This window comes from Meleagris gallopavo, chromosome 5 (assembly GCF_905368555.1).
Source record: "Meleagris gallopavo chromosome 5, MGAL_WU_HG_1.1, whole genome shotgun sequence".
Lineage (NCBI taxonomy): Eukaryota > Metazoa > Chordata > Aves > Galliformes > Phasianidae > Meleagris > Meleagris gallopavo.
Genome location: NC_139408.1, coordinates 51,720,563 through 51,726,562, shown reverse-complemented (window position 1 = coordinate 51,726,562; position 6,000 = coordinate 51,720,563). Strand labels below are relative to the sequence as shown.

Sequence of the window (6,000 nt, the reverse complement as noted above, 5' to 3'; positions counted from 1 at the left end):
CAAGCTTCCAAAACAAGACTCTAAGGAAGATACTAGAAGAGTTTAATACTCAACGGAGAAAAACAACACTTAGAGCAAATTCACTTTTGTGCCCAGAAATGTTTGCTTCCGTGCCTCTGCTTTGCTTGAAAGGGAGAAGGCACTTCTAGCTGTTCTTTGTGGCACGGTTTACTTAAAATCTTCAATAATGTGTAAGTGTGTGTTTTCAAGCACAACTTTCTACCATTCTGCTTTTTTTTTTTTTTTTTTTTTTTTTTGGACTGGCATTAAATATATGGTTAATTAGTAGCTCATAGAGGCGTAACCAACAGAAGGAGATGGTGAAACTCACGAGGCTTGGTGCACTCTTCCTCTTCACTTTGCCATGGAAGTATGGCACACCGCGATTGTTCTGCAATTCCACTTCAATTAGCTCATTAATTGCAACCAGGTCTTGGAGTTGCTGCATGGAGAAGTGTGCGGGTGAGAGACCAGAAGAAAACTATTGTGCTGACTCTGGTAACTGGGATAAAACAGAAACATTTTTGAGTTTCCAGGCAGAAGACCAACTTCAATTAGAGCATTAGACGCAGAGTCAATTAATCACAGCCGTAAATCCATAGGAAAGCAGTCTGCATCGGTTCCTGCCTTCTGGGGCCGTTATCAACTAGCAGCCTAGCGCTAAGGTAAGCAGGGGAGCAGAGCGCAGCGCTCCTTTCAGGCGTGTTACCTACAGAGCCCGGGTTTGGGGTGTGGTTTTTCTGCCTTCTGCAGAATTGAGTGTGAAAGCCACAACGCTGCTTGCGAGAGCGGTGTCCTGCCGTGTGCGGGGAGAGGAGTCAGACTGAAAGGCCGTGTTTGAATCATAAAAAATTCATGTTCTTAAGTCTTCTGTTTGCCTTTGGGTTTCAAGCAAAATGGGAGAGCGCAGAGGACTTGGAAGACGTGCTGTCCCTAGAGAAAATACGGGCTTCTGTCAGCGCTAGGTCGTGAATGGGGGTGGGGGATGGAAGAAGGCCCCGCGGCCCTGTGGGGTTGGCCTGGGCCGGGCCGTTGGGATTTGAGGTGGCCCTGCTGGGGCTGATGACGGCCCCGGCCCATCACTACGTGGAAGTCAGGTGTTGAAATCGGCCTTGCACAAGCACCGTGCCGCCGTCACTTGATTACCCAAACGCTCACGGAGAGCAAATAGAAAAGGGCTGTGAGCGCGGCCAAAAAGCTGTCGTTTGTAAAGGTAGAAATAAATTGAAGTGAAAACGTGTTTTGCGGCGTTTGACGCAGCGTTATCAGCGGGCCGAGGCGCGTGCGCCCGCACGGCAGGAGGCAGTTGTGGGAGCCCCTCCTTTAAACAGGGCGATTTCGGTCAGCGACTTTATTTGATTTTACTTTATTTAGGTTTAACAACAGCAATAAAAGGAGGCAGAGATGCGTGGTCCGCGCGGAGCCTGGCGGCGCGGTGCGGCTCCGGCCGGGTCCCAGCGCTGCGGGCGGAGCCGGGCGCTCCCCGCGGGGTGTGAGGCGTGCAGCCGTGGCCGCGTGCCGCCCCGTGCCTGCCTGCCTGTTCCCCCGCCCTCCGCCCTCCGCCCGCGGCACCCGGAGCGCCGTGCCGGGAGACGGGTGGGTGGGGGGGACTCAGCGGCGCCCGCCTCGCGATTGGGCGAAAGCTGCAGAGAACTCCGCCCACTTCAGCTCTTCAGGCTGTCTCATTGGGCGGCGCCGCGGGGCCAGCCGGAGCCCGACCCCCCCGGGCTCGCGGACCAGTGAGAAAATGGTTGCTGGGCAGGTTGTGACGGCCATCGGCCAATAGGGAGGCGGCCAGCTGGTGGGCGCCGTGCGCGCGGCGTTCCACCTCCCCCCCCAACACACACACACACCCCCCTCCCCGCCGCCACCGCTGTGGGTGCCGCGGGCGGAGGGAAGGGCGGAGCGGAGGCTGCCGGGGCCCGGCGGGGGTGGCGCCTCCTCCCGGTCGGAGTCCCAGCCCCGCCGAAGGGAGCCTGGCCGGCAGGCGCGGGAAGGCACGGCAGGCAGGCAGGCGGCGACGGAACGGGGACGGCCGCTCCGCTGCCAGGTGAGGCGCCGGGCAGGGCAGGGCCGGGCGGCGGCCCGAGGGGCTGGGGGAGGCGCCGTGAGGGGGCGTAACGGCCGCGCGGGGAGGGGGGGGGGTGGGTTGGGGCGCTCGGTCTGACCCTCACGAGGGGAGCGCGAGGGGCGGACGGCGGGGCGCGGCGGGCCCGGAGGGGAACCGGGCGGGCGCGGAGCGAGGGGTCGGAGCGGGCCGCCGCCGGGCCCGGGGCTGGAAGTTGGCCGCGCAGTTATAATTAGCCGCTCGGGGTCCGCCGGCGGCAGGAAGGGGGAGGAGTGCAACTTTTCGCAGCTCGGGGAGCCCGGGGGCGGCTCCGGTTACGGCCGGGGGGAGGTGCAGGAAGTAACGGCGCGGCTCCCGCCTGCTGCCACAAAGGCCGAATGGTGGCGGGGCCCGGGCCGTGCGGAGCCCTCAACGCTCTGCGCCCGGCTCGGGGTGCCTGCCGTGCGGCCGCTGTGTGCGCTGCGTACCGCTCGTTTGCTGCGTGGGTTGTAAGATCTGATCCCGCCAACCTTCCCTCCGTGCTGCCGCTCCGTGATATCGTGCAGCTGTAACCTCAACGGTTAATGTTAAAGGGATTCTTTAAAGTGCGGAATGAAAGAGTTGAATTTGATAACTCCTTGGACTCCGGCTCCTTCCAGCAAAAGGTCGGGCTTCTGAAATACACTGGGCACAGCTCTGGGCCTTTCTTATCCTAAATCCAAAACTTTTAACTGCTGCAGCATATTTGTTAGCTTTTTTTAAAAAGGGATATTTAATACTGGAAAGATTTCACACTCTGAAACGTTTGTCCTTTCATCTCTGGGGTGTAGAAAATGCGGCCAGTGAATGTACTCCCCTCACCCCTCATGACTTAGCAGCTACACCTCAGTAGATCACCACGTTGACCTTTTAAGCTGTTGTTCTTGCAGCAAAACAAGACTATGACTTATTTGTCTCATTTTTTTAGTTACTTATAACATTGGTCTTCTCATGATTCACTGGAACAGGTTGCTAAGAGAGGCTGTGGATGCCCCATCCCTGGAAGCATTCAAGGCCAGGCTGGATGGGGCTGTGAACAACCTGCTCTAGAGGGAGGTGTCCCTGCCCATAGCAGGGGGTTGGAACTACGTGATCTTAATGGTCCCTTCCGGTCCAAACCTTCCTTCATAAGGAAGTAAGCTTCTAGAAGTAGGAGGGCAGTACTGCTGTACTTATTACTGAGGTTACATGGGGCATTGTCAGCCACGAGCACCTCTGTGCTGTTTCACTGCACCTTTTCAGTTCCAAGAACCTGTGAATGGAAGATCCCTTTGGTAGGATCAGGCTAGGTGTTGCTGTCTAAAATCACACGTATTCATTTACTGTTCTGTCTAGCTAAATACGATACCAGCTTTCACTACATATTATTTTAAGCAGAGTTAAGCAGCATATGAACTGTTCTTTAAATACAGTCCCCAATGATCAGCTGGATAAAACTGATCTTGGATCTTGTGGTAACTTTGTGAAGTAGTTGGAATGCTGTAGGTGGGCATCTGTACGTATGCATGCATACACACAAGCACATTAAGTACAATGCAGAGGGTAGGCTGTCAGCCTTCATAAGGGCATTACATATTGGAACTAAGGAACTTGGGTTCTCCAGGTGGAGCTGAGACCACAAGAACACGGATCATACAATTCCATCTGCATGTCCCAGCCTCTTCCTCAGATCGCTGTCACTTCAGCCTTTTCATGTCCCCCTGAGTTTCCAGTCTTTGGTCTAATCCACAATTTAATCCGTGTGGTCTGTTGGCAAACTGCAGATGTTGCTTTATCAGGGTTCTGATGAAAATGATGCTGTGCTGATTACATGCAGTCTTGGGGCATCCTGCCTGTTATCTACTTGCAGTGGTTCTATTTGTGCTGAAAATGAGAGGAATCAGGGCATTCCATAAAAATTGATCTCGTTTTGCAGCCTGTAAAAGTTAGGAGTTAATTCTGAAATGTACTCCACAATTCTCCTGATGTGTGATTTCTGATATTACTGCAATTGGAAGTCAGCGTTCAGTAACCTGAAGAAGTACCAGTGCATGTTCTTACCCAAAAGCCCAACATGTGGAGGATCAGTACTCTTCTGTCATTTCATAGAAGAATACATAATTTTCACATTTCACATGTTTGTAAGTGGAACTACCAAGTCCTCGTACTGCAGTGCATTTATGAACTCTTGTTTTTTTGTATTTCAGTTTCACTGCTTTAATAGGATTTAGCACAGCCATTCAAATAGCTCTATTGATTTGCGAGCTTAATATTTCTAGTTTAAAAATATCATAGCAATTAATATTTTTTTTTTTTCGTGTTTTTCCCCTTAAGTCACATCATCCTACCTCTGTGGATGGCCTGGAACCCTGAATAGCCGGAGACTCTTTGGATGACCACACTTTATGCAAAATCTGGAATCTTCCTGCCTGGACTCCTCTCTCTTTTCTAAGGGTATTTGCTTGCACATTTTAAAATCTTACCTTCTGAGCGTATCCCATGTTCTGATAATCAGCTGTAGGTGTTATTTTTGTGGGCTAAACTGGTAAATTGAATTATAAAGTTTAAAATTGGGGTATACATATTTGAAGACCAGGCTGGATGTGGCTCTGGGCAGCCTGGTCTGGTGGTTGGTGACCCTGCACATAGCAGGGGGGTTGAAACTAGATGATCATTGTGGTCCTTTTCAACCAGGCCATTCTGTGATTTTATGATTCTATGATAATATAGTACAAAGTGAAGTGCTTTAGGCTTTGTTTAGGCGTGCAGATTTGACATAGGTAATAAGCTGTAACTTTTGTTTGTTTTGTGATCTACATCTAGATCACTATAACCCCAGAATATGTCAGTATTAAGTAGGTGAATACATTCAGTATCTCTATTTGAAGTAAAAGATCATGTAAGAAAAGAGGATTGATAATTATTTACTTGATTACTGGTTTGTCCTCACATTGGAAGTTCTAAGGATCATTTGCCTCCCCAGTCCTTTTTCCTTATGTGGAACCGTGGTTGTTTGTCTGGTTTGGTTTCATGTGTGTTTTCATTTAATGATATTCTAGTTTTATTATGGGAGTTAGTTGATTTAGTAACTCCTGATCAGGTGTTAGCTCTTACCATCTACTATTGCTCTGCAGTTTAAATGATACCAGGCCTTTCTTCCTGCTTAAAAAAAAACCTGAAAAGCAAACCAAACAAAAAAAACCCACACTCCACGCTCCTGAAAAATATCTGCTAGATGCTTCCTCATTAAAAATACACACCTGTAAGCTTTGCTTGTCTGTGTGGAGCTACAGTCACAAGTGAAGAGGAGAGTAATGCTGGGTTTTCCTTAAGTATGAAGAATTTTATTTGCTTAACAATAGTAATGCCTGAGTACATCTATATTATCAGCCTACAGTGATAGATAGCAGTTGCTAAGAATGTGTTTTCTTTACTGTTGTAAATCGCCCGGAGCTGCATGTTTGTATCTTGTGGAAAATGTACATCACAGTTGAGGGTCGTCTTGTCCAGAGTGAAATGTTGTGCCCTGAAACTTAGATAGTGTGGTGTATCTTTTAAAGCAAAGCTCTTATCAGCACCAAAGAAGGGAGTAGGGAACTGGAAGATGTCCTCCAACTGTAGGAATTAGTATTAGACATAATTAGACATAATATAAATAGATGGGAGGTTGCCTTCATCTAAATTCTAAATAGAAGTAAAACTTGCTCATAAGTGCTTTGTAAACATAATTTCAGTCCCTAAAATATTACTGTATGGTAGATATTTGTTCCGTTTCCACAAATAGTGAAGGGACAGTGGCAAGGTTATGAATTCCACAAAGTAATTCTGTGCTTAGCTCAGTCTTCCTCTCACTTCTTTCCTGTTCTTAATTAATGAATACTTTTCAGCCTATTTTTATTTTCTGAATACAGGAAAAGATGCTAGGTGCATCTATG

At 49.3% G+C, this 6,000-nt stretch overlaps 1 protein-coding gene across 3 annotated transcripts in view; it reads left to right on the top strand.

Moving 5' to 3' along the window:
• Positions 1-314: 314 nt before the first annotated feature.
• The window catches only part of LOC100541609 (SERTA domain-containing protein 2-like), a 14,366-nt gene continuing 8,680 nt past the window's right edge, over positions 315-6,000 (top strand). The window contains exons 1-2 of one of the 3 annotated variants that reach the window (XM_003206770.5): positions 315-665; positions 4,400-4,519. The gene's annotated coding sequence lies outside the window, so the exon portion shown is untranslated. Of the gene's footprint in view, positions 666-1,833; positions 2,051-2,689; positions 2,713-4,399; positions 4,520-6,000 lie in introns of those variants that run through there. The other 2 variants (XM_085225753.1, XM_010711998.4) reach the window with 2 other exon arrangements.